A 13,170-nucleotide genomic window follows, 5' to 3' on the forward strand; every position below is an offset into this window, starting at 1 on the left:
GTGAAGGGACACAGCGAGGACCGCGTCGTTACTGACGTCATATCCGGAGGCGCCTCGTTCGCGCTGCTGTGGAGCCGACGTGCCTCCTGGCGGCCATCTTGGGTGGGTGGACCGCGCTTCCACTGCACCTTGTGGAGCGATAACGTTTTTTTCTTCTTCTTTTTATTAAGATTCTAGAATACAAACAGTTCAAGCAAACATCAAACTGCGCTGGAGCCCCAGTATTAACTGACCCTCGATTTCTCCTGGTGTGGACGGCCCACTGGTGGAGTTTTCCCAAGATGCTCAGTGCCATGCCATGTCTCCTGTGTTCTGTGCAACATAATGGGAGAGAGAGAGAGAGTGTGTGTGTGTGTGTGTGTGTGTGTGTGTGTGTGTGTGTGTGTGTGTGTGTGTGTGTATGTATGTGTGCGTGTGCATGTGTATGTTTGTGTGTTTGTGTATGTATGTGTGTGTGTGCGTGTGTATGTGTGTGTTTGTGCGAGTGTTTTGCATAATGTTTGTTGGTGTGTTTTTTTTTTAATTCTTCTGGTTTTTGTCTATTTTTAATGTTCAGCACTTTGTGTTATTTTTATAAATATGAAAAGTGCTATATGAAATTAAATTTGATTTGATTTGATTTGAAATCTTATGCTTTAGATAGCAAGATTCTCCCTCTTAGTGTTAAACCGACACTAAGGAACTTTTCAACCTTAATAAAACATTTTCACATCTTTTGTGACGACACATCGACCTCCAGCAGCTGAATGAGCCTCTGTCGGCTGAGGCCGTCAGTGTTGCTCCACCTGGACTGAGCAGCGGTGAGGAGGGTGGCAGGAACCCTGCTCACTGAAACACTCCACATGTGAGGACTGCTTCACGGCGTGCGTCACGTCATGATGGAACATTGTTTATCCGTTACATTCATGACCTCGTCGCTATCCGTCCTTCACACAGCCACTGGAAACAAATGAAGGTGAGTTCAGTCCGACAGCACGCCACCGGGAGCAGCATTTTACCACGTCACGCGCTAGGCCTCATGGGAACTGTAGTATTCCTTCAGGGAAAACACTACCGCTTTGTCCACTGGCGCCGCCAAAATCAACGAAAACTGAAAGTTCCTTAGTACTGCTTTAAATCTCTCTGCAACCACTGATTCAATTTAGTTTGCATTTTCTTAATCATTGGAGTAAAATTTGTTGAAATTCTGTGTTTAGGGTCTTTACAAATAACTATTCCTAGGTAATTTACCTCTTTTAAGACACTTATGTCACAGACGTTTGTGTCATCACAATCGTTAATTGGGAGTAATTGGCATTTATTTAAATTTAAAGTCAACCCTGAAGCTTTAGAGAAATTTTGAATAACCTGTAGAGCAACAGGGACCTGACTAGCATTTTTTTGAAAAATAGTGGTATCGTCTGACTATCGTCTGACTATCGTCAGACTATCGTCTGGTATCGTCTGACTGATAAAAATGTCTTTATCAGCTATTGTAATACCCTTCATATCACTACTATAAATATGAGATGCTAGGATTTGAGTACAGAGTATTAAAAGGTAAGGGCTAGCGGGGCATCCTTGACGTATACCACGTTTAAGATTAAATCTTGAAGTCGTGCCATTTTTCATTTTTATGGAGCAATTTGCATTTGCATAGAGAGCCTTCACAGCGTCACAGAACCTGTCACCAAAGCCAAATTTTTTAAGTGTTACAAAAATAAATTCATGCTCAATTGTGTCAAAGGCAACTGAAGCAAGACATTACCAAAAGTCTGCAAAACATCGACAAGACCCTTTTGCCAGGGAAGCTTAAACTCTGGTGTCTATAGTTTGGACTTCTTCCTCATGTAATGTGGCCAGTCACCATTTACGAGGTTCCATTGACAACAGTGGAGAAGATGGAACGAACCATAACTTCATATGTGAAGAAATGGCTCGGTGTACCACGCTGTCTGACCAACAACAGTCTCTCTGGCAAAGGAGCTCTCGAACTACCCATCACGAGTCTCACCGAAGAGGTCAAGTGTTCTAAAGTAAGACTTCACATGACTCTGAAAGACTCCAAGGATGCAACCATCAGCAATGCTGCACCAACCCTGATAACTGGGCGGAAATGGACACCATCTGGTGCTGTGCAGCATGCTATGTCTGCCTTGAGACATAGCGACATCGTAGGGCATGTACAAATGGGAAGAGGAGGCCTTGGTCTTGCTGCAAGCAAACCAACGTGGCAAAAGGCATCAACCCCAGAGAGGAGGAAACTGGTAGTGGAGGAGGTACGCCGTCAGGAGGAGGCAGAAAGAAGCGCCAAGGCTGTCTCACTTGCCAAGCAAAGACAATGGATGAGGTGGGAAGGCTTGGAGAGAAGAAAGCTCAGCTGGAGGGAGCTCTGGGCGATGGAGGCAAGCAACATCAGCTTCATCATCTATGATGTGCATCCATCTCCAAAAAATCTCCACCAGTGGTTTGGAGATGATCCAGCATGTGCCATCTGCCCAACTCCAGCGACTCTGAAACACATCTTGACCGGTTGTAAGACCAGCCTCACACAAGGTCGCTATACCTGGAGGCACAACCAGGTCCTCAAGAGTCTGGCAGCAGCTATCGAGAACAAGAGAAATGCTATCAACGCTCTTGAGAACAACTGACTCCAGCCGGGCACCAGTATTCATCCGAGAAGGTCAGCAAAAGCCCAATCCTTCTTCTAAATGCTTAGAAGTTGGACTGCTCACTGAGGCCCGCGATTGGAAGATGCTGGTTGATATTGGCCAGCAACTCATCTTTCCACCAGAAATTGCAGCCCCTGCCCTCAGGCCAGATTTGGTCCTCTGGTCCTCCTTGTTAAAGACAGTATACATCATTGAACTCACTGTCCCGTGGGAGAGCTCTGCTGAAGAGGCCTACGAGCGCAAAAAACTGCGCTACACAGAGTTGGCTACAGAGGCGCAGCAAAGAGGGTGGAAGGTTAAAATCTATCCAGTAGAGGTAGGATGTTGCGGATTTGTTGCTACATCCACCATCAAACTGCTGAAAGACGTGGGTATCCACGGACAGGCCTTTCAACAGACAATAAAAGCTGTCTCAGAAGCGGCCGAAAGATGTAGTCAGTGGATATGGATTAAAGGGGCACAGCTCAGTTTTAAATATTAAATTATCAACTATTCACACCCACACACGTTTTCACCTTTGCCTGATGGGCAGCAAGAGCTATTTTTGCAAGATCACAGTTGCTCCTATTTTCCTGTGCAGCGCACTGAAGGCACAGCAGTATGACTGATTCGGGTAGGAATCGCTCTGAGCCTGACGTAATGCGCCTCCCGCTGACCTGGTAATCCTAAGGGCCAATCCCAATTCTACCCCTTACCCCTACCCCTTATCCCTACCCCTATGATATGCGCGTTCACGAGGCTTAAGGGCTATCCCGATTCTACTTTTTGAATAGGGGTAGGGGTAAGGGGAAGGGCTATTTCACCCCTTTCAGCGAAGTCTGCATCGATGCTCCCTATTCTCTGTAGGGGTAGGCGGAGTTTCACATTGGCCAGAAAAAAACAACATGGCGCCCACCACGGAGTCGCACAAATGTAAGATTGCTTCTGTATACTATTTAAAAAGCTATAAAAAGTGTATTTACTTCACTGAATTTATAGATATACTAGCGTGACAGTGTCCCAGTCATGGATTAACGTTTTAGCGCTGCGCAGCACCGTTTCCAATCGTAAATTTGTAACTTCTGAAGAGCACTAATTACTGTATTAACGTCATCTGTCATCATGTTTTTAACGTAATATGTTTGACACAGGGACCCCGATGAAACCCGACTTCTGATTCAGTTTAGAGGTGAAAATAAAGAAAAGTTTTTGAAATCAAAATATAGCGCTAAAACACAGTGGGAGTAAATTATATTATTCGTCTAAGCTCTAATATGTCAGTAATAAAACGTGTTTATATAAACATATATGTATTACTTCAGGATATTCATAAAAGAAAATGGCTTGGAAGGGGAAGTTACAGCCCAGCAAGCTTCAAAAAAGTGGGAGAACCTCAAAAATAAATATAAGGTAAATGATAATACCATTATTAAAAAATAAAAGTAATTTCTAATGTAATTTCTATCATTTCTAATATCCATAATTTTTTGTTGTGATAGGAGCGCGGCGGGGCTTAAAGGGCCGAGGGGGATCCCAGTTCACAGTGCTGCTAAGAGCCCCGGCCCTCAGCCCTGTTCTGAAGGGGGAGGAGAGTGATAGGGGGAGGGCCGAGGGCTGAGGGGGAGGGGGGAGGGGGAGAATTGGGATTGGCCCTTAGTTTCATTTTGTCTGCCATTACTCCGCCAGACGCTTAGCAGCAACAACTGAGCAGCACTGAGGATGGAGCTTCCAGACAGTAAGAACAGACCGGCTTCCAGCACTGCAGCTCCACACAGACCCACCAGGCAGGAGAAACTTACATTTTACTGGAGCGCTGCTAAAAGAGCGAGGAAGGAGTTCCCCTCTTCTGTGCACGTACATGGGCACGAGCCACAGACACCAGCTTTTCACTAAGCTACAGTTACGCCTAAGGCCTGCAGGGGACGCTGTTTCGCATAAAACGAGCAAACTGCGCTGTGCTCCTTTAAGCGGAACGACTCAGGCTGGGCACACAAAACAGCTTGAGATTAATGCTCGACGCACTGGTCTCGGTCCAGTCCATCAAACCACATAAACTTTTACAATTGGGCATGGGACACAAGCTCAGGCCTGATCACCCTGTCGCTGGCCACCTTTGGGGAGGGTGTATAGTGTTCAAAGGCCGAAACACCCTGTGATGCAAAGGCACACTACTGATGATGTGTTCCAAAATTTAGATCGTTCCCAAGTTAAATTCAGTCTCCATCTCACTCTCAACATCAAGGTATACCTCATGTGAGTAAATACCATCGATTGGCAGAAAGGACAGTTTTTAACATCTCGTCCCGAGTTTAATGATTCTTTGTTAGGCTTAGGCAATAAGGTGATTGGGCCTTGAGTGAGACTTGGCGGAAGTGAACCTTTCTCAATACTTTCTATAAAAACCTACAGTAAGAAGGGTGCAAACAAATCTGAAAAAAAACCTTATAACACTCTGCAACCAACCCATCTGTACCTGGGGATTTTTTTTTTTAAGAAGGCTGATAGATTTACGGACCTCTTCTACAGTAAACGGGCTGTCACTATAATGCCTGTCAGTATCTGCAATGGTTTTAGTATTATTAATAGAAGCAAAAAATTGTGTTGCAAACTCTGAATTATAGTGCGTGTCATATAGGTTTGAGTAAAATTTGCAACAGACTTGTGAGATAGTTTTGGCATCGTCGGTGACAGTACCGTTTATATTGAGCTGATTTATTGAGTTGGTTTTGCAGCAGTGCTTTTCGAGACGAAAAAAGTACGCAGAACTTTGTTCACCTTCCTCCAACCATCTTTTTCTCGACCTTACAAAGGCACCGTCAGCCTTCTGACGATATAGAGCATCTAGATTAGTTTGAAGTTTTCTAAGAAATAATTTTTCCTCCTCCGAGAGATCATTCGGGTGACGCTGGTACATGGAAGTTATTTGTATGATTAAGTTTTCTTCCTCTGCAGCTCTAGTTTTAGCCACTTGGCCTCCATGTTGTCTTAAAAATTTACCTGCCTCATATTTGAATAGCTCCCAGTTTAGAGAATAGGACCTGTCCTTTTGAGCTTTGTTCCAAAAAAAGTGACATAGTTCTTTTATTTGAGATTTAACAACTGAATGTTCTAATAAAGAGCTATTTAGTTTCCAGTTTGAAGATCTATGAGTGTTTTCTGACCTGTGTGTGGATAGCTCTGTGATCTGTCAGTGGTGTTGTAAGGATATCGACCGTAATAGCATCATGAGAAATATTATTTGATATTAACCAGAAGTCAATATGTGATTGTCTAGAACCTGTTTGGTTACTCCAAGTGTAAGTTATTATGAGTCTGGAAATTTCTCTCTCCAAATATCAATAACGTTAAATTTTTCCATGAACGCCTTTAGTCTTCCACTCTGCGTCGAGTTTACTCCTGGGGGCCATCTGTCAACTGCATTGTTTAGAACTACATTAAAGCTATAACGGACGATTTTCTCGAAAAAGTTGAAGCCAAACGTCTGTTAGTCGCTTTTTTAAAACGCGCATTCTCCAGACCGTCCTCCCTGCTCTGCTGCTCCTACGAGCCGCTTGACGGCGTGACGCAAGCATTCCTCCAGCGTGATGGACATGTCGGAGGACCAATAGTTGACACTTGCATCACGCCACTCATTGGCTAAAACATTGTCCATTATACCTTTAAAGTCCCCACCAATTATTAGGACTGACTTAGGGTATTTCGAGAGCCAAAAGAGAATTCTCTCTTCAATTGAGTCTAGTAACTTATTTTCAACTGCACTATTGTAACCATATAAGTTGACCATAATAAAGGTTGAATTATTATAACTTACATGGCAAATGTAATGACCTAAAGAATCCAAATCTGAATGTTGAATAATACCACTAAATGCACCTTTCAGAGTTGTGACTCCAGCTGACCTTCCTGTACCGTGTGAGCGCCACACATCACCCCCCACTGGGACCTCCAGAAGTTCACATCGGAACATATCGAGTGACTCTCTTGAAGAAAACAAAAGTCACTTTTATATTTCTTAGCAAAGAGGAATAAAGCTTTACGTTTACATATGGTAAACGGACTGCACTTATATAGCGCTTTTTCATCTGCATTAGCAGAGACCAAAGCGCTTTACACTGCATTGTCACATTCACCCATTCACACACACATTCACACACCGGTGGAGGCGGCTGTCACGCAAGGTGTTCAGTCCACCCACCGGGGGCAATTCAGGGTTCAGTGTCTTGCCCAAGGACACTTCGACATGCAGACAGTGGGAGACGGGATTCAAACTAACAACCTCCCGATTGTCAGACGACTGCTCTCCCCACTGAACCACCGCCGCCCATATTTGTCTAAACCCCCTGGCATTAAGGGATCAAATGGACGACAGTGCAACAAGAACAATGAGCAAAAACAAGAAACCAACATGTAGAGTTTTTGAGTTGAGTGTCTCTCAGTCAGGACCGAGTGCTGCATGTCAATGAAAGTGCTCGGTGAAAACTAACCGAAGAAAGAAGTAGCCATAGAGGCATATGGAACCATATTTTGGGAACTTCTTTTTAAAGTATTTTACCCTTTCTTTATTGAAAGAAAACAGAACTGAGCTGCGCTGTGAACAAGAGTTATACTTCAGGTTTTAACACGAGCAGAGGTGACCGGGTCCTTGGTTCTTCAGGTGGGAAAACTTCCTTTCCCTGGACGAAACCGCGGTCTCCAGCGTAGGACGCGTTTTGGCCTTCTTGATGACGGGCCACAGCTTGCTCCTTCTGCACCTCGGTGAGATGTAGTGCCAAGTTGAGACCATGTTCTCTGAGACACGGGGGCTTGACGGCGGCCCCCCTCAGCTCCTCTTACAGCTCTGTGGGAGAACCTGATGCTGCCTCGGTCCGTCAGCGCTGGCGGTCTTGGGACCCACACGGTGCACTGCATCGACGGTGTCAGGAAGACGGGCTTTCAGCTCCGGCATGGTCGCTGGTCAGCGCACGAACATCTTCCTTTGCCGTTTCTTTGACCCCATAAAGCCTCAGATTCATCCTCCGAGAGCGGCTTTCCAAGTCGTCAATCTTCTTCTGGTTTGTGTTCATTCGCTCTTCTCCTTTAGAGACCTCAGGTTCCAGGACTTTCACTTGACCTTTTACATCTTTGATTTCCTCACAAGCAAAATCAACCGTCTTCCTGAGCCCCGCTATCAGCGGCGCGCCGCGGTCCGCTCTCTCGTTAATCAGCTTCGTGTGGCCGAGGGGGTTACAATTAAGTTAATTTAAAGTTGTTCCGACAACGCCACCTAGTGGAGGGACTAGGACCCGTTTAACCAAGGCTCTGACCCAGGGGTGAGCAGTGCAATAACAACAAGCTTAAAATTGCAGTGTAATTTATTACAAAAAAGACCGTTTACAAATAAAGTTCGATTAAAAATAGGATTCGTCCTCCAAAAAAATAAAAATAAAAAAACCACAGCTGTCGTCAATCCCTGAGGAGCCTGCTCCAGGTCCTCTGATCGTTGCGCTGGTTAAACTTCGTGTGGACCTCCGCCCGGGACGTTGGTTTGAGCCCACCCTGGATCGTCGGCCAGTGGCTCCTGCTCCTGCTTCCCCTGGACGGTCCGGTCGCACCAGCAGCGACCCCCTGCAGGCAGACGCAACACGGCCAGGAAAGAGCCCACGGCCGTCGACCCCCCACAGCCGAGGCTGCACCGCCCCTGTAGCACCCCCCCCCCCCCCCCCCCCCCCCCCCCCCAACAGCGGCTACTCACAGGCAAGGCAGGGATCAGACCCTGCCGCTGTTGGAGCTGTGCGCCGGGTGCTGGCGGTCTCCGGCGGGTGGTGTTGTCGGCCCTCTCGGTGTCGTCCCGCTCACTGCCTCGCTCCTCCTGTGCAGCGTGGACGGGCCTCGTCCCCTCTGCTGTGTCCTCGCTGCTCCACACCTGCCCTGCTTAAATGTTGGGATCTCTCCCTCCCACGCTGCAGCCCTGATTAGTCCGACTGGCTTCAGGTGCGCTCATGTTCGCCTCTGAAGACTGCAGGTAGTGGGAATGGCCTCACTTAAAAAAAAAATGTCCACAGCAACCAATAAAATCACAGCACAAGCATGCAAATAAAACAAACATAAAAACACCATAAAAGAGGTCCATAGTCCCACATTCGATAAGCTAGCGACCACGTCTGCGTTCTCCAGCCCGGACACGTGCGTCACTGTTTTCGGTGCGGGAGACCGGCAGGGGGTCACAGAGAGCTGGAACTCGTTGGTGTCTTCAGCCAGTGGAAGAGGTAAAGGTTCAGCAGCATCATCGTGACAGTCGTCAGTCAGTGGGTTGCCTACTGTGAGGTTGTTAGCATAGCAATCTGTTACCTTGGTCTTGTCTGCCGATTCTCTCTTCTCACGCGGAAGCGGCATTTTTCACTTTGCTTCGGTCAAGCAGGCTTTTTAAGAAACGCTGCGATAACAGTTCAAGAAAGGGGCTGCAATTCCGTATTCACCGGTTTTATAAAAGAATAGTTGCAGAGCTCGTCAGTAAGCGTCCTTACTCGGCCATCTTGGAACGCCCCCCGGCGGCGCTGCAGGCATGAGGCGTCCAGTACTTGCAGCTGACGTCACACACCCGGCCTCGCAATGCACGCCAGGCAGTCGCCGCCATGTTGGGGTGAAAACTTCACTCTCTTTCACTATTCCAGAGGATTATGCAGCTAATGTTGGTCAGAGGAGCGGAAATAGAAAGAAAATGACCACAGAACGGTAAGGACATGAAATATGTTGTGGTCGGTTGAACAGCTGTGAGGTTTGGTGAAGAAGTGAGAGAAACATGACCTGAGCTGCAGCTGGGTTCTGGTTGGTTCTGGTTGGTTCTGGTTGGTTCTGGTTGGTTCTGGTTGGCTCTGGTTGGTTCTGGTTGGTTCTGGTTGGCTCTGGTTGGCTCTGGTTGGCTCTGCGGTCGGCTCAGAGGATATTCTGCTGCTGTCTCTTGAAGAGCAGATGTTCTGGTTCCATGTCAGACCCAGCATGTTGGAGCAGACGGGTCTTGCGTTGTGTTGCATTTTGTGTCAAATTGTTGCATCTGGTTTTTAAAGTCATTCTAAAACAAACCCTCGGGGGTCAAAGTGCAGCTGCAGCGTTCAGGCAGTGAGATGAAGGCTTCTGGTTTGAGACACAGCTGAAAGAAATCCTCCTCACAGTGTTTCAGTCTCTTTTTACCCTCAGTGAAGTGGAGCTGGACCCATAGTTTGTCCTGGTACCGGTCTTTGTGTTATGTCTAGATTGTCCACTTGATCCGACAACACAACAACGTCCCTGCTCTCCTCATGGGTCCACATTTTCACCGTTAAAGAACACCGAACGCTCTGCTCTCGTCTCACTTCCTGTTTTCACTCCAACATGGCGGCGGTCCTCCGGCTGCCAGCTCCCGGATCACGTGACTGCAGATACTCTGGATGTCTATGCACTGCTAAACATACTGCCGCCTGGTGGTGATCCTGGGTCACTGGAAACATCACATTATATAAATATGTGGAGGTTGCGGAAGGAGGAGACGGACGCTGGACTCGGACTGAGCGTGATTTATTCTTCGCACCGACCGTGACAGCTGTCATCCAGGAAGCCGCCATTGACGGAACACTTCCGCCTATCTATCCCCACCGACAGTGCAACACGCCCCCTACATCACCAACCCCGCCCCTTCTAATGTGAGGTAACTCCCTCCCCACAGACACCACACAGCCACCCCCCCGAACATCCAGAAGGGAGCATGCGCCCCAAGGGAGAACAAAAACAAAACCTACCACTACATCAACATCAGTCTCTTAAGGGCGGTCTAACCACCCGGCCAAACCGACTGCGCACCTCAACAGCGGCGGATGCGGAACCCGCCGGCAGGGCGACAGGGGCAGGAGCCCCCATGACGGCAGGCGGCTTGGGGGGACGCCCCCGTCTCGGGGGCTGCGCCACCTCCACCGGCTCCTCCGGCAGAACATGAGCAGGCTTCAGACGATCCACCGAAACCCGGACCGGCCTACCACCCATGTCCAATACAAAGTTCTTGGGCCCTGCCTCCGGGACGAGGAACGGACCGTCATAAGGAGGCCGCAGCGGGGCCCGGTGGGCGTCATGGCGAACAAACACATATTTAGCAGCCATCAAAGTCCTCGGGACATCGGAGCGGGGGAGGCAGTGGTGAGCAGGGAGCGGGCCAAAACCCAGACCGGCATTCATGAAACTGGGCTGCCCGGCAGCCCCGGACCAGGGCCCCGATGGATCCAGGAGGAATTCTCTGGGGACCCGCAAGGGTTGACCCAGAACCAGCTCTGCAGAGGATGCCTGCAGATCCTCCTTCGGGGCCGAGCGTAGACCCAGCAGAACCCACGGCAGGCGGTCCACCCAGTTGCAGCCCGTGAGGGCGGCACGGAGGGCAGCCTTCATACAGCGGTGAAAACGCTCGCACAGCCCATTAGCCTGAGGGTTAAACGCCGTGGTGCGGTGGAGCTTCACCCCGAGGCCCCTCGCCACCACCGTCCAGAGCTCGGAGGTGAACTGAGGACCTCTGTCCGAAGCGACGTCCAGCGGAGTGCCGAAATGGGCCACCCAGGTGGATATGAAGGCCCGTGCCACCTCCGCCGACGTCGTTGAAGTCAGCGGAACCACCTCCGGCCACCTGGTGGTCCGGTCCACCATCGTCAGGAGGTGAGTAAAGCCCTGAGAGGGGGGCAGCGGACCCACCAAGTCCAAGTGGACGTAGTCAAATCTCTCAGGCACGAAGAATGGCTCCAGCTCTAACCCTTGGTGTGGCGATGAATCTTGGCCCGCTGACACGCCACACAAGAGGCTGCCCAGGCCCTGACGTCTTTCTTGAGGCCCGGCCAGACGAACTTCGCCCCCACCAGCTTCACCAACCCCTTCACCCCAGGATGTGACAGTGTGTGAATGGCATCAAACACCCGGCGGCGCCAGCCTGCAGGCACCATAGGGCGAGGCTGACCTGTGGAGACATTACAGAGGAGCGAAGCGCCGCCGTCCTGAAACGTCACTTCCTGCAGCTTCAGCCCCGAAGCAGCCGTCCTGTACTCCTGGACCTCCACATCAGCTGGCTGGTCGGCGGCCAAGGCAGCTTAATCCACCCCCAGCTGCACAGAGTTCACGTGGGGCCAAGAGAGAGGCAGTCCGCGACGGCGTTGCTTTTACCCGCCACATGCCGAATGTCCGTTGTGAACTCCGAAATAGCAGAGAGGTGGCACTGCTGCCTGGCAGACCATGACCATAGCGAAGGTGAGGGGCTTGTGGTCCACAAAAGCGGTGAACCGCCGTCCCTCCAGCAGGAGGGCAGGAGAGCTAAAAACTCACGGTCAAATGTGCTGCACTTCCTCTCACTGTCCCGCAGCTGCTTGCTGAAAAACGCGAGGGGACGCCAGGCTCCACCCACCCACTGTTTACAGACCGCCCCCACTGCATAATCCGAGGCGTCTATGGTGAGCGCGACCGGAGCCGCCGGTGAGGGATGTGCCAACATAGCGGCATCGGAAAGCACGTCCTTGGCCCTCTGAAATGCCAGGAGTCTCTCGGCGGTTCAGTCCACATCGTCCTTGGCATTGGCGCCCCTCAGAGCCTCATACAGGGGGCGCATCAGGTGAGCTGCATACACGATAAAGAGGTTGTAGAGGTTCACCATGCCAAGGAACTCCTGCAGGGACTTGATGGTGCGAGGACGAGGAAAAGCGGCGATCACCTCCACCTTCGTGGGCAACGGAACCACCCCGCGTGAGGAGATGTGATGACCCAGGAACTCAATTTCCGAGAGGCCGAACTGGCATTTGGCTGGATTAATAATCTTACGTGCTCCGTAAGCCTCCCGAAGAGCCGCCGCAAGTGTAACAGGTGCTCCTCGGCCGAGGTGCTGGCCACCAGGATGTCATCCAGGTACACAAACAGGAAAGGCAGCCCCCGCAGCACAGAGTCCATCAGCCGCTGTAAGGTTTGCGCCGCACCTTTAAGACCAAACGGCATCCGCAGGAACTCAAACAGGCCAAACGGAGTGATCACTGCAGTCTTGGGCACGTTCCCGGGGTGGACTGGGACCTGGTGGTAGCCCCTCACTAAATCCACCTTGGAAAAGATAACTTTCCCTGCCAGGTGGACCGAGAAATCCTGGATGTGCGGAATGGGGTACCGATCGTGCTGGGTGATGTTATTCAGACACCGAAAATCACCACACGGCCTCCAGCTGCCATCCGATTGCGGTACCATGTGTAGGGGTGAGGCCCACGGGCTGTCCGAGCGCCGCACAATCCCCAGACGCTCCATAGTGGCGAACTCCTCCCTGGCAATCCCCAGCTTAGCCGCATCCAGTTGGCGAGGGCGCGCATAAACCGGCGGCACGGCCGTGGGGATGTAACGTTCCGCTCCGTGTTTGATGAGGGAGGCAGAGAAGGTGGGGACTGTGAGGTCCGGAAACTCGGCCAGGAGCCGCTGGTACACATCCCCGGGGGGCGACCGAGTAGCAAGGGACAGCAATCCACCCCTCCCCAAAGTGCAGGAATAGGAGGAGAAGGAAAGCACATCCACCAAGCGGCGGTTTGTA

General features: G+C 50.1%; 1 pseudogene; it reads right to left on the minus strand.

Moving 5' to 3' along the window:
- Positions 1–8,118: 8,118 nt before the first annotated feature.
- LOC115389818 (uncharacterized) lies at positions 8,119–11,560 on the minus strand (annotated as a pseudogene).
- Between the last annotated feature and the right edge of the window lie 1,610 nt (positions 11,561–13,170).

Source organism: Salarias fasciatus, chromosome 1 (assembly GCF_902148845.1).
Source record: "Salarias fasciatus chromosome 1, fSalaFa1.1, whole genome shotgun sequence".
Classification (NCBI taxonomy): Eukaryota; Metazoa; Chordata; class Actinopteri; order Blenniiformes; family Blenniidae; genus Salarias; species Salarias fasciatus.